This window comes from Odocoileus virginianus, chromosome 6, assembly GCF_023699985.2.
Source record: "Odocoileus virginianus isolate 20LAN1187 ecotype Illinois chromosome 6, Ovbor_1.2, whole genome shotgun sequence".
Classification (NCBI taxonomy): domain Eukaryota; kingdom Metazoa; phylum Chordata; class Mammalia; order Artiodactyla; family Cervidae; genus Odocoileus; species Odocoileus virginianus.
In genome coordinates, this window is record NC_069679.1 from 19916678 (window position 1) to 19939295 (window position 22618).

Below are 22618 nucleotides of genomic sequence, written 5' to 3' on the forward strand. Positions count from 1 at the left end.
TTTGTGCCAGTTGTCAAGGCATTCATAGGCCCAAGATCGGTAATGGAAACCACGGACAAAGATGTTCCCTGAGGGAACAGAGAGAATGCAGGACATATTGTTAAATTTTACACGGTCAAGCCAAGGATCAGCGTTTTACCTATTTACATACTGGAGTGCCTCAATCACTCTGGCTTGGCTGAAATACTTAGGTATTAAATATGGAATGAACAATGTTTTCCTATTCTAAGTATGGTATCTACAATACCCTGACCAAGTAGAAGCTCGACAGGGGACATGAGGATAGAACCAAATTTCTGCATAGTAAGAAAAACACAAGGGACGGCAAGTCTGTTGATTAGCTTTACCCAATATGTTACATCCGAAGACACTGTCAAGTAAGGAGTGGTTGAAGAATTAATGACAGGCACAATCAAAGGGCCAGAATGAGCAAATACAGAATATGGTTTTGGATGACATATCCCATCACTAGAGAGATTACCTGCTTTTGCTAAAATTTGAGAAATCCTAATTATTGAGTTTTCCTTTCAAGCCTGGGAAGTTAGAAACAAAGCCTAAAAAATAAGCCATTCTGGTAGCCTAACAATTTATTTAAATAGCCTTCTGAAGAATTTTACTTTGCCCCCCCCCAAAAAACCACTGCATAATCTCATTCACCTAATTCCTTTCTTGCGGCTTCTTTCCAAAGAGCAACTTAAGATCTGTTAGGGGTTCACTTGCCCTCTTGGACAAGTCAGTAATAGGGTTCTGGAACCAGCCAAGATTTGGATGATATCAGTTGTGGTTTTTCTGCAGCATGGTTTTAATTTTCCATCATGTTCCTCATAAAGTCTGGTCCAGTGAGGGTGCAGCTGGTCTTCTGAATGTTTATTCTTCCACGATTTCATTCTAGAGGTTCGATGTCTCCTCCTTTCAGAGCTTCTGAAAGTGCCTTTTCCACAAGTCCAAAGTTGGTGATCCAAATAGGGCAGAACCCAGTCATTTCTAGGACTCTGTGCAATTTTACCTTGGTAGTTAAAACCCCACCCATGGTTAGTGCTTCCTTTCTGTCAGGGATTTAGTGTCTCCATCCTTGTGAAAGTTCAAAACCCAATTATCAACTGAGGGATGAAAGATTTGTGCTTTCTTCTTGGATACCTTGTTCAGCCAAAAGTTCCAAGTCAAACTGTATCTTGGTTTAAGGTATCCTTTGTTTTACTGCTGATCAGAGTATCATCTCCAAACTGATCAGGGTTCTCTTGTGCCTTTGATTCTTTTCCTAGGATTTCTCTAAATATCGTGAGGGAACTTTTAGATTCCTGAGGAAGTGCTATTCAGCAGTACTGTTTAATGTGTACCTAGATCTTCACTTTCAAAAGCAAACAGCTCTTGGGATTCAAAGCTCAAGGATATAATACACACACACATATATATCCTTCAAATCCAATATGGTGAGCCAACAAAAATCTTTAGACAGAGTAGTGAGCAGAGTGTATGTATTAGGGACTGGATGAATATCTCATCTTCTGTTTGATCAGTTGCTCTTAAGTGGGGTACAAACCATCTTAAGCCAGCGCCTAACCGGTGCAGGCACAGTTGTTTTTGTTGTTCCTCCCATCTGCCTGTATCTCCACACTCACCTTCTGCAGTATCTCTTCCAGAATGGATGCAGACTGTTGTTTTGGAGGTTGGTGTAACGTCCAGTTACTGCAGTGCTCAAGCCTGCTCTGCTGGTACTTTCAAGTACGTTTGTCCAGGTGCAAAGGTAACTGTGGTATTTAATTTACTCAGGAAATCTCGTCCCAGAAGGGAATAGGGCATTGTATAGAAAGCTATGCTTCAGGTGGGTTTTTCCCATCTGACAGTCTAGCAGCTGGAGAAAAGACATTTTCCAGATTTCTCCAGACATCCCACGGTCTCAGAACAAAGTTTAGAAAATTAGGTATCTAAAACCTAGATATCTCCATATCTAGGCCTCCATATCAACCAAAAAATTCAAAAGTTGATTCCCCACTGTCATAGTCACCTGGAACAACTGATGGACTCAACAGGATTTAGCTGACACCCTGGGCCCTGTCCTAGGAATGACCAAGAGGTAACTGCCATCCTCAGCTTAGGTATCTTGTTTACCTTCAAGAGTCTTACTTGGAACAGTCTCTTTGCCAGCTTTCCTCCCCTTTGTAATATGCACTCTGGTGGGGTCCCACTATCCAGTGCTCTATTTCAGTGGAAGTTTGGGGCTTGGAACTACCAACTTCTTGCCAAGCCCCTTGTGGGGTTCCTCAATTTGGTCCAGCTCTTCCTCATGTTAAGGAAGCTGCCAGTGCTTGCTTCGGCAGCACATATTACTAAAATTGGAAAGAAGCTGCCAGGAGAGTACTGTTTCACTCTACACTGTTCCCTTTTCTCCTAAACTTGGTCTTTGCTATTAAAAACTTTGAAGACAGTTTGAAGAAGTTGAGCAGAGGCATTCCTAAAGCCCCTTCCACCTTTTTCAGTTTCTTCTGTGTATCTGGAGTGCTCTGACCAGTGAAAGTCATTCAGTTCAGTTCAGTCTCTCAGTCGTGTCCGACTCCCTGTGACCCCATGAATCGCAGCATGCCAGGCCTCCCTGTCCATCACCAACTCCTGGAGTCCACTCAAACTCATGTCCATCGAGTCAGTGATGCCATTCAGCCATCTCATCCTCTGTCATCCCCCTTCTCCTGCCCCCAGTCCCTCCCAGCATCAGGGTCTTTTCCAATGAGTCAACTGAAAGTCATTAACCATCTTTAAATTCTCTGGGGCTTCAGGGTCTGTATCTGCACATAGCCTATAGGATTTAAAGACCCTTTCTAGAAATTCTGAAGGCTCCTCAGTTGATTTCTATTTTGCTTCCTGTACTTTACTAAGTCTTTCTGGGTTTTGCACCCTTCTTCACAATCTCATGAGAATACAATCTAGATTGTTTTCAACTTTGACCCTATCTCCAACATTACATCCCAATTAGGACCTGCTGTTGGTATAGCAATGGCACCCCACTCCAGTCCTCTTGCCTGGAAAATTCCATGGAGAGAGGAGCCTGGTAGGCTGCAGTCCATGGGGTTGCTAAGAGTTGGACACTACTGACCAACTTCATTTTCACTTTTCACTTTCATGCACTGGAGAAGGAAATGACAACCCATTCCACTGTTCTTGCCTGGAGAATCCCAGGGATGGGGGAGCCTGGTTGGCTGCCGTCTATGGGGTCACACAGAGTCGGACACGACAAGCAACTTAGCAGCAGCAGTTGGTATAGCTATGCTTGCAGCAGCACGTACTGTGTTGCCACAGGTTTCTGTATGAAATTGATCTGCCGCCTCTCTAGTTTTATCCAGCACCATTCTATATACTTCTCAAGTGAGGAGTGTCTTTAGTGAATTCTGAACATTTGCACAGGTTGGATTGCGGGTTGCAAAAATCGATCAAAAAAGATGCTCCACTCTCTCTGAGTCAGCAAATGGTTCTTCCAGTTAAATAAATCCAAAACTGAAAAAGGGGGTGTAGACCCAGATCAATCCTGTGGGCTGCCCAGCTTTAGCATTTACACTCCCAATGTGTGTGGCTTGCCTTAAGTGGATATTACCCCACCTAAGATTAGATAACTCTCTGGCCAAAGTAAGTGCCCTCGCATCTTTGACAGGGGCGACTATTTCTATATCTTAATCCTCAGAGACTGAGGGAAGAGACAAGCCTAAGGCTGTGGCTCAGGCACGGCAGGGAAGGAGCAGCAGCAGTATCATACAGGAGTGGAGAAGAAACAAACTGTTTGAATAAACAGCAAGCTGGCCTCCATTTCATTAGAGTCAGGCAAAACAGACGTATTCTAATTACATAAAAGACTATCCGTAAGATATTTCATCCCATTTTTCTTCTCATTTACAAAATAAGTCTGGTTGCGAAATTGTATCATAATTTAAGGATCCATTTTTAGGCCATTTTGCTCCAAGTCTAAATGATACTGTGGCCAGGCTGTGATACCAAAAACATGTGTGTGTGCGTGTATAGTATTTTTGTTTTTTGCATGATACCATAACTGAAAGTCACCCAGTTTTGGAGAATGCAACCTAGGGGGCTGCAAGAGAGGATTAAACTTTCCCATTTTGAAGGGGCTTGGCTTCCAGGTGGTCACAACAACGAAATCTTTCTAAAGGTCCTTGCTCCAAGCACCAAGAAGCTATATCCCCAGTAGCCAATTCTTAACAATTAAGATAATCAGACACAGATGGACAAAGAAGACCGAAGCAAAACTAAAAATCAGAGCCCCCGGCTTCTGACCCGGGTACAGAGTACCTTAGCAGCTGTAACCTTTTATGTCATCTACCAAAGTCCCACAAGGTGGGCCTGCAACCCACAATCTGATGGGGATCACAACAATAATCTAGGCACAGATGCTTTTTAACAAAGTTACTCATCCAAAGACATCTTCCCAACATAGAAACCCAAAACCCATCTCTCTGCTGTAAGACAAAACTAAGCACCCAAGGCCAATGGCACCTCACTGGGGAAATCCTGAGGACAGTCCCTGGAACAGAGACCAGGCAGATGCTTAGACTCACCCACAGACTCCCGATACCACCAAGAGGCTGACAGACCATGGGCAAAATGACCATCTAGATTTACATCCTGATTGGCTCACTAAATTTCTTACCAAATCAGGTTTGTCTTTCTCATGCACAGCAAGCCAAGACATTGAGATATGGAACTTTACAACAAAGACAGGGTTTATTCACAAGGCAGCCAAGCGAGGAAATGGGAAAACAAATTTCAAATCCACCTCCCTGCAGGCAAAGGGCTGAGGTATTTATGGGACAACTAATAATGAAGCAGGGTGATCTGGGCAGTGGGGAGCATGGGGAAAGGTGATGGGGAAAGGTGATGGGGAAAAGGTGTGGCAGGACTTCCCTGGTAGTCCAGCAGTTAAGACTGTGCTCCTAATGCAGGGGGCCCAGGTTTGATCCCTGACCAGGCAACTAGATCCCATGTGCCTCAACTAAGACCTGGCAGGGCCAAATAAATAAATATTTTTAAAAAAATTTTTAAAGAAAGAAAAAGGTGTGGTAACTATCATTATGCCCAGGTCTAACTATGCTAAAGACCTTTACACGTGCAAAAGGTTACCAAGCAGATACTTGGCGCTTGCCAGGTTGGAGTATAGATGGTCCCATCTAGTCTTAGCCAGCTCAGGTCAAACTAGATGCAGCTGACACTCCTAGTTTCTGGAAAATAACTCAGGCAAACATCTTACTTAGACTATGTGCTGCCTGGAGGACATGCAAGTCTTAAAACTACCTTGATTAGTGAAGGCAGGTGAAATGGATTCAAGCCACGGTTTCAATATTTTTTAGGCATAGACTGGGATAAGATTATCTGCAGTACGTATTTCTGGTAAAGGACTCCCGTCCGGAATACATAATGCTCTCCCGTAATAAATTCACATGAAAAGACCCCCAAATATTATAATACAACAATCAGTGAGAAATGAGACTTCCCTGGTGGCCCAGTGGCTAAGACTCTGAGCTCCCAATGCAGGGGGCCCAGGTTCCATACCTGGTCAGGGAACTAGATCCCACATGCACAACTAAAGCTCCTAGTGTCTCAACCAAGACCCCAAACGGCCAAATAAATTAATATATTTTTTTAAAAAAGAATCATTAAGAAACTAGACAAATGAGTTTATTCAAATGGCCAATATATTTACGAAAAGATACTCAAATTCATTACTGATCAGGGAAATCCAAATTAAAATCACAATGAGAAATCACTATGATTTAGTATAACCACAAGAAGGGTTGAAATTAAAAGATAGATAATACCCATTGCTGATAAGAATGCAGAGCGAGGAAGTTCTCTTATGCTGTTAGAGAATGTAAATTGAGAAGCTACTTTAGGAAAAGTGTGGCATTATCTGCTACAGCTGAGCAAACATACTTTCTGACCTAGCCATTTCATCTTAAGAAAATGCCCAACAGAAGTGGATGCATTTTTGTACAAGGATGCATACATAACAATGTTTATAGCAGCTTGATTCATAATAGCCAAAACTGGAAAAAACACTCAAATTTCCATCAAGAGTATAATAAAATATTGCGATATATATTAATATGTTAGAATATGATACAACTGAATGAATGACCAGCTACAAAAAAGACACAGATAAAACTCACAAACAAGGCTGACTGAAACAAGTCATACACACAAAATAATGCCATATTATTCCATTTATATAAAATTCAGAAACAAATAAACCATAATGTTTACATGTGCATACTGTGGTGATAAAAACTATAGGGAAGAGTTAGACCATCAAAGTTAGGATAGTGGTTACTTTGGAGGAGGTGGCATGACTAGGTAGGAGCATGACCAGAAACATAATTTATAGGCCCAGTGCAAAATGAAATATAGGGTCCCTTGTTCATAAATTATTAAGAATTTCACAACAGTGACAGCAGAACATCCAGCCAAGAGGAGAGCCCAGATAAACGCAGGATCCTGTCTTATACCTACGCAGCTTCCCCAAGGCAGCACGGAAAGCCTCCATGGTGCTGGCAGTGTCATCCAATTCTTTGTTTTCTAATGATTCAATAAACTTAACTTTGCTTTGTGTGTTTTTCTGTATGTATATAAGACATCTTTAAAAGGACCAAAAGGAAACAAAGCACAGAAGCCACAATTTCATTCCAATCCAGGCAATCCTGGAGGCTAACACAGATCCTACTATGAGGCAAAAATAAACTAGTAAAAATGCTCAAAAGCGCTAAATTAGGCTGGGTAAGGCTAATTTGTAAGGCTGGTTTCTTGTCACATCTCTGCCCTGTGACTTCAGGCAAGTCACTGGACCTTTCAGAATGTTGATCTCTCAATCTGCCGAAGGCGCACTCACCTCCCTACCTCATCGAGTGATGAGAATCTAATGGGACCCGACATCAGCACTTGAGAAAGAACAAGTTGCTATACACTGTAAGACCGAAGAACTAGCGTATGCTTTACACTTTAAATTTCATGTTTAAATATCCCCATGCTATCTACGTACATCAGGGGATCTCAATTTAAATGGTGTCCCCAGCTACCTTCTTCATGTTTTGACTGGGACGAGGACAAGGCCTGATGACGGAATTTCCAGGCTCCTTTGCAATCTCATACGCATTTGAATCTGAGGACTCAACAGATCATCCTGAACTGTAAACCTCTGTTCCCAGCAGTGATCTCTCCCTCACGCAGAATTAAAGTGGCACCCTGCTTCCCTGCCCACGGCACTGTGTCACCTGTAGCCCAGACCTTGTCCTGGAGAGCACCCAATTCTCCCATTCTATCTTCCAGAGTGGGAGTCAGAGGGAAGAACTGGGGCTTATAGAAAATGAATAAAAACCGAGGTTCTGAGCCTTTGGGATAAAATCCCATGGTCCCTATATGGTTCTTTCTCAGGCCATCTGAAGCAATTTGATCATGTAGTTGGACCTGCTAGTCATTCATTCAACATATTGGAAGTCTTCATTTAGATAGGAAGAATTCTAAGATCTATTGGAAAACGAAAGTATAGAGAAGAGACAGGTCTGAAAGAACACCTTGAAGCAGTCACTTTAAGACACCTCTCTTTAAAACATAAGTGAATCCAGCCACATCAACAGTTCCATGACTGGTCTTGAGTCTATCTCCAGGTATGTCTGTTAGGATATTATCCTGCAGTTGCTGACTTCACAGGACTTTTTTTGAAGTGCTTTTCCAACCTCACAGCCCCTCCCGACTATCCTCTAAGTTTGTAAGAGCCTCTCTAGGGAGCCATCCCCATCAGGCTTAAAAGCTTCAGCTGTGGCCATCCTTCATATTTCATATCCATAAAGGAGAGGGGGGAAAAAGTGCTTTCTAGCTTAATACCTGATATCCAAGGAATTGATTGAAGACGGCCTGGAAAATCTGATGGATGTGCTACACAAAGGGGATTCTCCGGGACTCTGCTCCCACGCTGCAAAGGTAAGCTGCAGTCTCAGAAGGCAGGGAAACGAGCATTTGATGTTTTCTTATTCCTCACCTCACTGAGTCCTTGCATGGCTTGTCCTTTCTTCATGGAGAAGTTCGCAGAGGGTTCTTGGGGAGAGGAATCAGAATTTTGCTGTAATCTATAATAACTGTATCCATTTGCAAAGCCACCCTACAGACAAAACCAGCCCTGGTCCTCACGACCCACAAGCAGAGAGACAAGGGCAGGTCTCACCAGGCAGGCAGAGCACTTGAGAAGCTACTGTGAGATCTCAGTCCTGGTTTCACCTTCATTTCAGACTAGTTAAAAGGCTTCCAGGAACACCTTCACTGCTTTAGCTCAAAAAACGGAGATGAAGGCAAGCTATGACTTACTCAAGATCACAAAGCTGCATTGCAAACAAGCGGAGACGTGAACCCCTTTCACTGCCATCCTTTTGGTGCTCTTCCTAGAACAGGCGGACTTCTTGGGGCAGTTTTCTGTGGTTTGATCCATTTTGGGGGAGGAACTGGACCAAGTATTTTTACCCATTTGATGACCTGGTCTGTGCTCACTTAGTTGAAGGAGATTCCCAAATATTTAACAATTTAACCCTTCTCAGGGAGTGAAGTTGGATTCAGACCTTTACATCTCCACCTTCAACAGAACTAATGAAATCAAGCCCGTGGCCTCAGCTGACAGCCTTACACAGGCTCCACCACCAAGGACAGGAATAAATCATTAACTGCAGTGAAGGTTATAGAGAGCTTCAAGGAGGAAGACATTCTGATATTAGGTTCCTTCACTTAAACTGGATTCTTCTGCTTTAGTGCTTTGCTAAGAGGAGAGTTCTGCAAAGAACTTTTCCACAAATCTGGCTGGAACCAGGAGTGGGACACTTTCTTTTGGAGTAAAACGCCTGGAAAAGAAAAAGGTTCCTACCCGCAAGTAAGTCGTCTTTGTTTCCTTGCAGAGAAATATGCACGAGCCTCTGCCCAGCACTTCTCAAAAGCTACTGGCATTTTTTTGGCCTCCATTGAACCACCCCAGTTGCCTATATATAGCCCTGTCTTGTGTAAAGAATTTAAAAAGCATTAGAATGCAGAAATCAAAGAGACAATAAATTTAAAACCAATCTTATTGTCTGCAGCCTAAAGTGTTATTCAGATCAAAGGGGAGGGGACATCTGGCTTCTGGCTTGCTACAAAAGGCAGATCACATTACCTACCAATCACTAGATACATCCACTCTCTCCGATTTGGGGTCTAGAGAACAGGGCTTTTTACTCCTAGGGAAGCATGTTGGATAAATCAGTCAAACCTGGTACTTTTGAAAATAAACAAGTTCCACAGAATCACCTAAATATGTACTGAGAAGTTCAACCCTATGCCTCTCTGGTCATGCGCAAGGCCTTCAAGGGCTCAAAGCCATGACCATGTTGTTATCATGTGGTCCAGTCCACTGAGCCCTCTTCTGCAGTCCCCTCCCCCAAAGCGAGAACTTTCGGTTTGCAAAGCTAACTTCATAATTGAGGATGTATATCCACGTTACAGTATTCAAATCTGTTTTGCCCAAATCACGGTTTAAAACCAAGTAACAATGTTTAGTTGAAAACTCATGTGCTTATTTTCCTCCATTTTGGTTATAAAAGCACAGGTTTGTCCTACCATGTGAAGTGAAGTGAAAGTCGCTCAGTCGTGTCTGACTCTTTGTGACCCCATGGACTATACAGTCCATGGACTTCTCCAGGCCAGAATACTGGAGTGGGCAGCCATTCCCTTCTCCAGGGGATCTTCCCGGACCAGGGACTGAACCCAAGTCTCCCATATTGCAAGTGCATTATTTACCAATTGAGCCATAAGGGAAGCCTACCATAAATATTTCATAAAAACAGTTTTGAAAGAAAGGTCAACTTTGCAATTGTCGACTGTGCAATTTGCTTAATATCTGTACAAATTCTATACAAGATTCAGTTCTAAATTACATGAGTAAGATCTCCCTTGTAGCATTGTTGAGGGGATCACAGCAATTTAAAGGCCATCGTTAATATTCAAAACTAGAAACTCTTCACTTAGTGCTTGTGCTCATTCGTGCCCGACTCTTTGCAACCCCGTGGACTGTAGCCTGCCAGATTCCTCTGTCCATGGGATTTTCCAGGCAAGAATACGGCAGTGGGTTGCCATTTCATACTCCAGGGGATCTTCACAACCCAGGGATCGAACTCATGTCTCCTCATTGACAGACACATTCTTTACCTCTATGCCACCTGGGTTCTTGGCTCTAATTTCATTGGTTTTCATGCACTAATAACACAGAGTATTTTTCTCCCAGATTGTTTGAGGGGAGCAAATAGAGAGGTAAGCACCATAATTAATAATTTTTTTCCAGTTCTCTAGCACCTCAACACCACCCTCTCTCTCCTCTCCTGTTCATCACCCCCAAGAGTCTAGAAACAACTGCAGAAATGGCAACAGGAGTTCTGTGTGGGGTACATCACACAAAGCTCCCAGAGGCATTCTTCATCTACTAACATGGTTCACTCTCTTTAAAAAAAAAAACAAATTTTTTTTATTGTGGTAAAAGTCACACCAACATACAACATACTATTTGAACCATATTGAACTGGACGCTAGTACATTCAGTGATGCTAAGTACATTCACATTGTTGTGCAACTCTCACCATCATCCGTCTCCCGAATTTTTCACCTTCCTAAACTGAAACTCTGTCCCCATTAAACACTAATCCCCCACTCACTTTCCAGTGATGACTAGGTTTCCACTGAAGGATCCCCACAGATTACTTGATATTATTCAGTCCTTTGTCTATTTCCTTTCCACCCCAATGTCCTTCTAATTTTGGTCTTCTCCATTGAGGGCCTTCTGGAAACTTCCAAAACAAATCAAAATTTTGCCTTCTCTTCTCCTCATCTATTCTCCCCTATCCGTCTTTCAGGTGAAAGTTTCTTGGCCAACCAAAAGTTAAAAAGAAGAGAATCATCAAGAGATTTGGAGTAATCCTAGCTGATAATCTTCTCCAAGAGACTGGAGTCTCTTCTGTAATTTTTGTTCATTTGTCCCTGAGTATGCTTTTTTTTTTTTTTTTTGGCTGATGAAAGACTGTCATTCACAAACAGAATCCTGGGTGAGAGATAAGAACAAATGGGGAAATTTTAATTTTATTGCACAACAAGATCTCAGAGTAGGGTATCAAAGGGTCTTCAGTTTCTGGGGGGAGTTGGAATTTTTACATTTAGTATTTCATTAACATTAATGGTTCTTTAATTCTATTTTGAGAGTTCTGCCCAGTTTCACTTGAATCATGAGTGAACATCAGAAGTGAAATTGTGGTATGGATTTGATATTCAAGTTTTGACAGTGTGTCTGGAAAGGCAAGGAAAAGTTGAAATGTTTAATAAAATATAGAGGGAGACACCAGCAGAGATGAAACTAACCTTTCCAGCCTTGCTTCAAAGAACTGGAAAGGTAATTTTTCAGTGTTGAGTATCAGGGCAAGAAACCCAAATAAAGTATCTTCTTTTAGCACTGACTTTTCTTTTTGCTTTTTTCCTAACAAACTCAGCCTCTCTCTGGGGCTCTGTGCCACATCCCATAAACTCTTTTCTGGATGCCTTCCTGCTCTCAGAAAAGCCTGAGAAATAGGGTAACACAAATCCTAACTTCTATCTACCCAAAGAAAAACTTAATACTTCCCTTAATGAGGGTGGTGATAACATAAAATAGCCTATGGCTCTGAAAAGACCCAGAAATGCCTACAAATAGGCTCTGTTCATTATGATATGTCTATGTATTTATTGTGGATACAATAACAAATGTTATGTTTTCCCCCATTAGGGAGCCTAGGTTTTATATTGATAGACATATACTTTTTCTCAGATTTCTAAAAAGTAGACTTTTTTTCCCGCCCCTGTCCTCTCCCATGCCTCCAGAAAGCACATCAATAAAGCCAAATTTGGGCAGCATAGAAAGAAATTGAAGAGCAGAAATGAATGTCCAATAATTGAAAGCATCATGGACCCCATTATGGTTTATGGCCTTATTCTAGGGGTCGGATGAGCATACTGTAAAGAATGTGGCACTAAATTTATTAGCATGGTTATCATCTTTCAGGCAAGACATAAAGCTGAGGGGACCCTCTTCTTCCATCACCTGCCATCACTAGAGATCCCATGGCACCTTCTACAAGAAGAGTCGAGTTATCCTGGCCCAGATCCAGATCCAACTGTCTGCTGACTTATATTTCCTTTGTAGTATGCCTGGGAGACATTATAGTGTCTTCCTCTTTGAAACTCAGTCACTACCCTAAGAACAGCCAAAATGGGCTCCTGCGAAGAGACGTGGGAAGAAAATTCTCACATCCTAGCATGTGGATCAAGTGAACAAAATCACCAGTGTGGCCTGAATAGGAAGCTGAGCTAGGTCGTGAAAATCTTCCTACTTCATTACTAAACTGGGTCCTGACCCACCTACCACAGCTACCCATTTATATAAAAATTCCAGATTGTGACATGACTGCTTCAGTGCTATACAAATTCTAATTTTTCTGAACTCCATGTACAATACCCTCCCCCTCAAATAAAAGGAAAAACAAGTTTTCTTTTGACTTGCCCTTGTCCTTTAGACTTAATTCCAGAACATTTCCCTAGAGGATTTAAATGAAAGCAAATCACATGTGCAATATTATATAAATCATTTTGTATCTCTGGTTTCAGCTTGTTCACCTCTAAAATAGAGATAATTTAGATATCTATCCTGCCTTCTTTCAAAATTAATGAGAATTGATATGACGTATGCAAAAATACATTTGTAAATTTTAAAGCACTCTGCAAAGTCAACTTGCTAACAAATAACAAGGGGTATAATTTTTTGTTGAACTCAGAAAAATGTACCACATCATTTCTTTCCTGTGGAAGTCCTCTAAAATGAAAGTAAAAACTGTAAAGGGGTATGACCATGCAAGGATAAAGAATAAGAAAAAAAGAGACAATAGTAATTGAGTGATTTCAGTAAATTTTTTAGGAAATGGGTGGCAGACAGGAAAGTGAACATTGACATCACAATGGAAGAAGTTTCAAACTGAATTATAAATCTTTAGAGAATCAAGGTTCAGAGGCAAGACACATCAGAAAGAGATGTCACAGCAATTTTCAAGGCTGAACAAAAGGAGATGGAAATTATGTCCATACGCAGAAGGGCTGAACCCCCATCCCTTCTCAGCCAGGAAAGTCAGGTGTGGTAAGCTAAAGATGGTTACAAATTACTTGACACTCTTTTCATCAAGAGGTAGGGACACACCCTTTCTTGAACCTGGGCAAGTCTAGTTTGCTTTGACCAACTAACGATGGTAGGAGTCACACAGTATAGTTTTCAGGAAACTGACAGTTTTCTCCTTCTTTTTCTTGGAACCTAACCACTATGATCACAGAAGCCTAAGACACATTAAAGGATCACTTGAAACTAAGCTTCCAGCTGTAGCCAGCATCTACTGCCAAACATCTGAGGGAGTCACTGGGGCATTTACACCACTTGAGCCTTCAGATGATTCCAGCCCTAAGTGTGATCTGACTGTTTTAGCGTGAGAAACCTCTATCCCAATTAAGAATCACTTTGCTGGCCAAGACCCTAATTCTGTGGAAGACTGAGGGCAGGAGGAGAAAGGAGAGACAGAGGATGAGATGGCTGATGATATCACCAACTCAATGGACATGAGTTTGAGCAAACTCCCGGAGATAGTGAAAGACAGGGAAGCCTGGCATGATTCAGTCCAGGGGCTCTCAAAGAGTTGGATATGGCTTAGTGACTGAACATACATACAGACACCTGGGTTCAGTCAATGCACAGAAGAATGAGAGATAATAAGTTTAAAAGCCACTAAGTTTTAGAGTGGTTTTTCATGCAACAAGAGATAACTGGAACACCAGGAATACCTGATTTAACTTGACCCTTAAAAATTTATTTTTTTTAAGAAAGTAACCTAGAAACCTCTGAATTCAGGAAACTAGGCCAGCTAAAGACTGGAATGAGCCATGGAGCTAAAACGAAAAGAAAGAAATGAAGGTCTTCGTGCTAAATAAAGAGCTCACCCATCCTTTTCCTCCCTCACAGAAGACTAGTAGTGTCCAGAAAAAGATAACAGGGTCTTCTTTGGGGAAACTGAATGGCCCCAGAGAAAAGATTATTAAATACTGACATTATCCAATGAAAAGGCTGCCTCACTAGTAGATAACTTTGCAGTGAAGGATACCAATTTAATGGCTGCTCCTGCATACATATCTTCTCATCAGCTTATCTGAGTGTCACTCTTAAATATGAAATACCACTAAAGATCAACCAACATCTCAGGAAAACTAGAAATTAAATATACACACACCTAAAAAGCTAGAGTTAAACAGAAACAATAGAGAGAACAAGAAATAAATTGACAAAAGAAAAAGATATCACATCTGTGAAACAAGATTAGGATGTTACTTTGAGAGAGAGAGGATAATATGCAAAAGACTTTAGAAATGATAAACATAATAGTCCAATTTTAAAATCCATAGGAAAATACATAATTTTATATACTGCAAAACTAATTACCACAAACTCAATGACTTAAAACAACACACATTTTTAAACTCACAGCTTCTGTGGGTCAGGAGTCTAGGCACAACTTAGCTGTGTCCTCTGCTGAGGATCTCACAAGGCAACAATAAGTGTGTTAGCCAGAACTAGGTTCTAATCAGAAGCCTGACTGGGGGAGGATCCAATTCTAAACTCCTTCAAGTAGCCTGTAAAATTCATTTCCTTACAGTAGTAGGATTCATGGTAGCTTGTCTCTTCGAAGTCACCAGTGGGAAGAAAAAAAGATCCCAGAAAGATGGGAGCTACACTTTTATGCAATCATGCTCACTTGATGATCATATGGATTCTATACACCTAGTCACATTCCATTGATTGGAATTGAGTTCTAGGACCCAGCCACACTGAAGGGGAGGGTACCATGTAAACATTTGAATATCAGTAAATGGTTTTTCTGGTGGAAAGACCTAGAACATGATAGGGGCCACTTACAAATCTGCTTGCCACAAAAGAGTTTTATTAGTGCATTCAGAAAATCACTAGAAAACAAAAAGCTCTGAAATGAAGTGAAGATATAAGAACCAAGAGGATTAGTCTAAGATGTCTAATATCTGACTAATAGTATTTTTAGAAAGACCGGAAGAAAAATGTGGAGAAGAAATTAAGAAAGAGGTAACAGCGGAAAATGTCCCAGAACTGAAGGACATGATTCTATAGATTAAAAGGATACATGGAGTACCTATCAAAAATTAAGAAGAAACTCAACATCAAAGCACATCATTTGTGTGTGAATTTTTAGAACACAAAAGATGAAAACTCTAATTGTTTCCAGAGAAAAATTAGAATTCCACTGAACTTCTTAAAAGCATGGCAGAACATAGATAATGATGGAGGAATGTCTTAAAAAATTCTGAGGGCCTTAAAATTTTATGCTCATTGACTCTATAAATAAAGGTGGGAAAAACAAGAGACATCTCAAAAAGCACAAGGACTCAGAGAACTCTCAAAAAACAACCAGTCCACACTGAGGCCGGTTAATAGAGTCCTGAAAGGGAGTTCTTCAGTGAACAAAATGGAATTAATACATTCTTTGAAATATTTGAACACATAAAATCACTATCATAAACATAAAAAAACTAATGGATTATATAAAAATAAGGATAAGAGTATATGCATATATATGAATACCCTGTAAGTGAAGAAAGATCAAATAATTCTAGGATCAAAAACTTGAATAAGGATGGGACTTCCCTGGTGGTCCAGTTAAGACTCTGCCTTCCAATGCAGGGATTGAGCATTTGATCCCTTGTTGGGGAGTTAAGATTCTACATGCCTCCTGGTCACAAAGCAAAAAACATAAAATAGAAACAATATTGTAACAAATTCAATAAAGGCTTTAAAAATGGTCCATATTTTTTTAAAAAACCTTTAAAAAATGAACAAGGAGAAGTAATTCAGCAGTAAATAATAATTGTCATAACAATATGAACTCTGGTTATTGATGTAAGCAAAATTTGTGATACAATTGTGTTGATAGGTTGGATAGTGTCACTGACTAAATTAACATGAATTTGAGCAAACTCTGGGAGATGGTGGAAGACAGAGGAGTCTGGTGTGCTGCAGTCCATGGGGTCACAAAGAATCTAACACAACTTAGTAACTAAACAACGCAACAACAGGATGGAATGAGCAGGGTAGAAAAGGAATGAGCTGAAGATTCCTTCCCACAATACATTAATGACAGATAATATGTAAAATTAAAAATAAGAAACAAGAAAAATGGATGCAGAAGAAACAGATAAAAATAATTGAAGACTTGATTCTGAGAAATGAAACTGAGGAGAGTTAGGTAGAATAGATGAGATAAGAGACAGTTTTTTTCAATAGAAGCCTTTAAATTTTTTTTTCCAACCCCTTTGTTTATGAATTACTTGGTCATCTATTCCAGTATCCTTTTAGATTGTCTCCTATACTATAGAGCATAGACAGCTAAACATTTGTACTCCTCAGACTCCCAAGAAGTTAATAATTTGTACTAGGTCCCAATGAACAGATGTTACACTAGACCTGTAGGCAGAGGCAACCACCCTGAGTCAGCAATCATTCATAGAGACTCATAACTTCTGTTAGGCATGGAGAGGAAGTCCTTGGGTTCTTGGGCAACTTGGTTGCAGCTTTTACATAGGTCCCTAGTGACATAAGAAGTGAATAACGGGCAAACCAGTGGCATTTTTCTACAATAGCCCCATGGTGTGTTGGAAACACCTAGATCATTTCTGGATTTTATATTCTTGACCCTTCAGAGATTCTGTGAGCTATCTGATAACTTTTTATATAGTCTTTTATGGTTAAACTACCTGGAGTGGATTCTGTTATTTATAACCAAGAACATTCACTGATATATTTTTTAAAAAACTGATATATTTTTAAAACAAAAATTAATTTTAAAAACTTATAATAATTGTTCTAGTCAACTAGTTTATAAGTGTAATTCAAAGTACAATTTTTTTCATGGTTATGGTCCCTTCCATAACTGCAGTCCATTGGGTCACAAAGATTCAGACATGACTGAGTGGCTGAACTGAACTGATGGTCCCTTCCTTTCAAAGCACACTTTGCTTTACAGGCATAAATTTTCAAAAATGTGATATTTAGAATCTTCAACATTAATATTCTCTTGTTGAATGCTTAAAGGTAAATAAGTGCTAATAAGGCATTTTCTTCTCCTAATTGAAAATTGATTCCCAAATTTTAATCTACAAAAAGGATGCCTGAATTTGAGATTTGGAGAATAAATCGGAAGGTACTATATAACAGGTCTCTCCATGGTACTAAATATTAGATCCTATGAAAAAGGCCATGCTCTGGACCTGCTGGAAAGTAAGTTTCCTCTGCTACATGTTTGGTCTAGCCTTCTATAGACCAGTTTTCTTACTTACTGGTGATACATATGTAAAACAGTGAAAGTAACACTGCTGTGATTGCATTAGATCATGAGAGATGAACTAGCTAGAGTAAAAGCAATAGATTATAACATCTAAATCTTTCTGAGTGATTAAGATATAGACGTTGGTCAGGATTATGAGTTTAAGTGACATAAATCCAATACAAATTAAACCAAAAAGAGGAATTTATTTATGTAGCTGCAAGTGTACCGGTTTTTAAACTCCTTGCTACTTCTCCCTTAAAAAGTTGAAATCTAAAAACCCTCCTCTTGTTTGAGGGCAAATTTAGTGACTTGCTTCTAATAGGGGCTTCCTTCACTGCTCAGTTGATGAATCTGCCTGTAATGCTGGAGGCCCAGGTTTGATTTCTGCGTTGGGAAGATCCCCTAGAGAAGGAAATGGCAACCGAATCCAGTATTCTTGCCTGGAAAATCCCAGGGACCGAGGAGCCTAGCAGGCTAAAGTCCATGGTGGGGCTTCTGTCTAATAGAATAAAGTAAAAGTAAAGCTATATGACTTTGGAGGCTAAGTCATGAAAGGTATGGTGGCTTCTCCCTTGCTTCCTCTGAGTTACTTTGCTGAAGGAAGCCAACTACCATATTGTGAAGAGAGGTCCACATTGTGAGGAGCTGAGGCCTCCAGCCAACATCCATGTGGGTCAGCCATGTTGGAGACAGATTCTATAGCATGTCTCAGCCTTAAGATGACCTTAGCCAAATCCATGGCTAATTCATTTCAATGTATGACAAAAACCACTGCAATGATGTAAAGTAATTAGCCTCCAACTAATAAAAATAAATGGAAAAAAAAAAAAGATGACCTTAGCCCCTGCTGACACCTTAACTACAAGCTCATGAAAGATTCTGAGCCAGATACATCCAGTTTAGTCACTCCTAGATCCCTATCTGAACATGTGTGATAGTAAATGTGAGTTTAAAGCCACTAACTTTTGACATAATTCATTAGAGCAACATATAACTAATATGAGATGATTCAGAGGTTGGCCTGACTTCCATCATAGCTTGATCCAGGAGGGGGCAGGGGGAGAGGAATCTGTCAAGGCATTCAGTTCATCTTTTTGGCTCTACTTTTCTGTGTGGAAGCTTCATTCTTCAGAATCTCCATACATTTGGGAAAGATGGCTGTCAGCAGATTTTGTTCTACAGGCTTATTATGACTTGTGATCCTAGAAAAGGAAATAGATCTCCCAGCTTCCATATTCAAATGTTAAAGATGATTCTATGGACTTGGCTTGGTTTCAAGCCCATTTCTAAAGCCAATCATGGTGGCCAAGTGAAATGAGTATTCTGATTTTCTACTGTGGTCTTATCCACCCCTACACCTAGAGAGGGAATAGGGACAAAATGTATAATGATAAGAAGCCTAGATGGCCCCACATGAAATGGTGGAAGGGTAATTCTTTAAAAATGTATAGAAAAGAGATGAAAGAAATAAACAATAGTTATCTACTCAAAAGTCATTCCCATGTTTAACCTTCTGTTGTCATTGTGCATAGTAATAAACTTCTACATTCAAGGGATCAGTATTGGCAATTTTGGAATAAATTGTCTGGACAGTAGGGAAGTTCATTTCCAATGGACTTGTGCTACATGTGTTTAGTGATAAATAAAATAAAGCGGTTTTTTAAGCTTCCTTTTGTGAGCATCAGAATCTAAGTCTTGTTTCTATGATGGTAGAAAACAGTGAGGAAAATTATTTTAAATACCTTGATATGTCCAATTATTTTAACCTTTTGCCCAGTAAACTTGTTGGAGAAACAGGAAGTGAGATGGTAATTCTCTACTTGGTAATCTCCATCAAGATCGTAGGAAGGGGTTTAGTGCTACTGTAATTCAGTCTTTTATCTTTTCCTGTTTAAAATATTTGCAATCAGACTACACTGTAGAGTTTAGGGAATCACAATTTTGTAATAAAACTAAAGCCATGGAAAGAAGAAATTACTATAAAAGCTTGAATGTTACTGTAATGTGAAAAAGTGTGTAAAGTTGGGCTGGGGCATAGGAGAGCTTCTGGGGAGACTGGAAAAATTATTATTTCTTAACCTAATGGCTGTTAAAAATGAGTGTTCACCTTGTAACAAGTCTTCGTGTAAATTTTGAAACCAGAAAGTGTGAGTCCTTTAACTTTGTCCTTTTTTCTAGAATGTTTTGGATATTCTGGGCCCTTTGCATTCTCATGTAAATTGGCTTATTAATTTCTGCAAAGAAGTCAATTAGGATTTTGATAGAGATCGTGTAGAATATGTATAGCAATATTAATGCTAATTCATGAACACAAAGCATCTTTCTATTTATTTTGATGTTTTCTAAATTCTTTTATTTTATATAATGTTTTATAGTTTTATTATAAAACTTCCTCTGTCAAATGTATTCCTATGTATTTTATTCTTTTGATGCTATTGCAAATGGAATTAGTTTTTAAGTTTCAGAATTTTTATTGCTAGTGTCTAGATGATGGTTAATTTTTGAATATTGATCTTGCACCCATAACTTTGATATTCATTTTTGCTATGGTCTGAATGTTTGGGTCCGCCCATCACCCCAAATTCATAGGTTGAAATCCTAACCTCCAAATATAATGGAATTAGTAGGTGGGGCCTTTGGGAGAGCAGAAACTTCATGAATGAAATTAGTACCTTATAAAAGGGGCCCCAGAAATATCCCTAGCTCCTTTCCCCCATGAGGACACAATGAAAAGTTGGGGACCTGAAAACAAGCCCTCACCAGGCCATGATAGCACCCTGAACTTGGATTCCCAGCCTCCCAAACTGTAAGAAATAATGTTTGATGTTTATAAGCTACCTAGTCTATGGTATTTTGTTACAGTCCCTGAATGGACTGTTGTTCAGTTGCTCAGTTGTGTCTGACTCTTTGCGACTCCATGGACCCCAGGAGCCACACCAGGATCCACTGTCCTTGGGATTTCCCAGGCAAGAATACTGGAGTGGGTTGCCGTTTCCTTTTCCAGGGGATCTTCCTAACCCAGGGATCAATTTGAGTTGGCATGAGGATTCTTTACCACTGAGCCATGAAAGAAGCTCCTGAATGGACTAAGACAAGGCTAATTTTTAAATTTTTTTGGTCAATTCCTTAGTATTTCTACATACAAGTTTTTGTTGTCTGAAGATAGAAATAGTTTTACTTCTTCCTTTCTAATCTGGATGACTTTATTTTCCCTTCCTTGCCTAATTACCGGGCTACAGCCTCAAGTACAATATTGAAAAGAAGTAAAGATACCCTCACGGGGAAAGTTTTCAGTCTTTCTTTCACCTTTAAGTAACATCAGTTGTTGGTTTTTCATAGATGCCTTTTTATCGGATTACAGAAATTCCCTTTTATTCCTAGCGTTTTGAGTGACTGTATCATGAAAAGATGCATTTTTGTCAAGTGTTTTTTCCGTATGACTGTATGGGCTTTTTTTTTCCTTCTATATTCTATTAATGTTTTATTACATTGATATTTGAGTACACCAACCTAAAATTCCTGGGGCAAATCTCATTCAATCATGGTATATAATCTTTTTTATATGTGGCTGGACTCACCTACTTATTTTGCTGAGGATTTTTGCATCTCTATGAGAGATATTTGTCTATAATTTTCTTTTATGATGTTTTGTCTGGTTTTGGTTGTCAGGGTACATAAGATGAGATAGAATGTGTTTCTATTTTTTTTTTTTAGAAGAGGTATAAAGAATTGATATTAATTCTTTAAATATTTGGTGAAATTCACCAGTGAAGCTTATGGTCTTGGCTTTTTTTTGTGTGTGTGGAAAGTTTGTTTTTATTACAAATTCAATCTCATTTATTTGTAATAATTCTATTCAAATATCGATTTCTTCTTGAGTCAGTTTCAGGAGTTTGTGTGTTTCTAGGTGTTGTGCACACCTGCATAAACAGAATGGACCTTACCTAAAGTTTGGTTCAGACCGATAACACCACAAACACCCCAAGAGTATACGAAAAGATTTATTACTCACATAAAGAGGCTTTCTGTAGAGAACAGGGCAGGCCTCCCAACCTGGTCTGAAAAATGGCTTGAGAGAACAGGAGAAGGAAGCTGACGTGGAGCTTTTATGGTGGTTAGAGAATGATGCTGGGATGAGAGCTCCCACCTGGAGGAGATGGGCCCTTGTTTAGCTTAATCATCTCAGAGGCAAATGAAAGAGAACCTGGGCTTTCTTATCAGCTTTATCAGATGTGGGGCATAAGGGGAAGATAGAGGGATGAGGCTTAAAAGATTTTGGTAGTCAAACATCAAAAAAATAGAATCAGACTTGTATATTAGAAATTTGTCTATTTCCTCAGTTATCTAATTTGTTGGCCTACAATTTTTCATGGTATTCTCTTATAGCCCTTTTTATTTCTGTAAGTTTCATAGTACTATTCCCTCTTCTCCTGGATTTAGTAGTCTTTCTCTCATATCAGTCTAGGTAAAGATTTCTTAATTTTCTTTTGCCGGCTCATATCGGCTGTGCAGCCCCTCTAGTAAAATTTTTATTTTACTTATAATACTTTGCAGCTTCAAAATTTCTATTTTTTACAGTAATTTCTATCTCTTTACTGACATTACAAATTTAGTGAGATTTCATTCTCCTATTTTCCTTAGATTCTTTAGAAATGGTTTTTCTCAGTTCTTGAACATATTTAAAAAGTTGACGAAGCTTTTGTCTAATGTCTGAGCTTTCTAGGGGACTGTTTCTTTTTTTTTCTCTTATGTATGGGCCATACTTTCTTGGATTTTATTTTATTTTTTGCATGTTTCAATCTTCTGTTGAAAAGTGGGCATTTTAAATAATATGATGAAGTAACTTTTGAAATCAGTCTCTCTCCCCCTCCCCAGGAGTTCTTGTTGCTTCTGTTTGTTAATATTTATTTCATTCTTTAGAAGCTTCTCCAAGCTAATTGTGTAAAGTCTGTATTTTGTGTTGTGTATGGCCACTAAGACCTCTGCTTGGCTAGCTTAGTGTTCAGCTAATAGCTGAACAGTAATTTCCTCAAATCCTTGGAACCCATAAGTCCTCCAGTCTTTGCTGAGGGGCTCTGTGTGAATATTGGGGCACACGGTCAATACTCAGCCAGGCAGCTCACAGCCCTGCCTTCGCTTTCTGCCTGAGCAGAGCC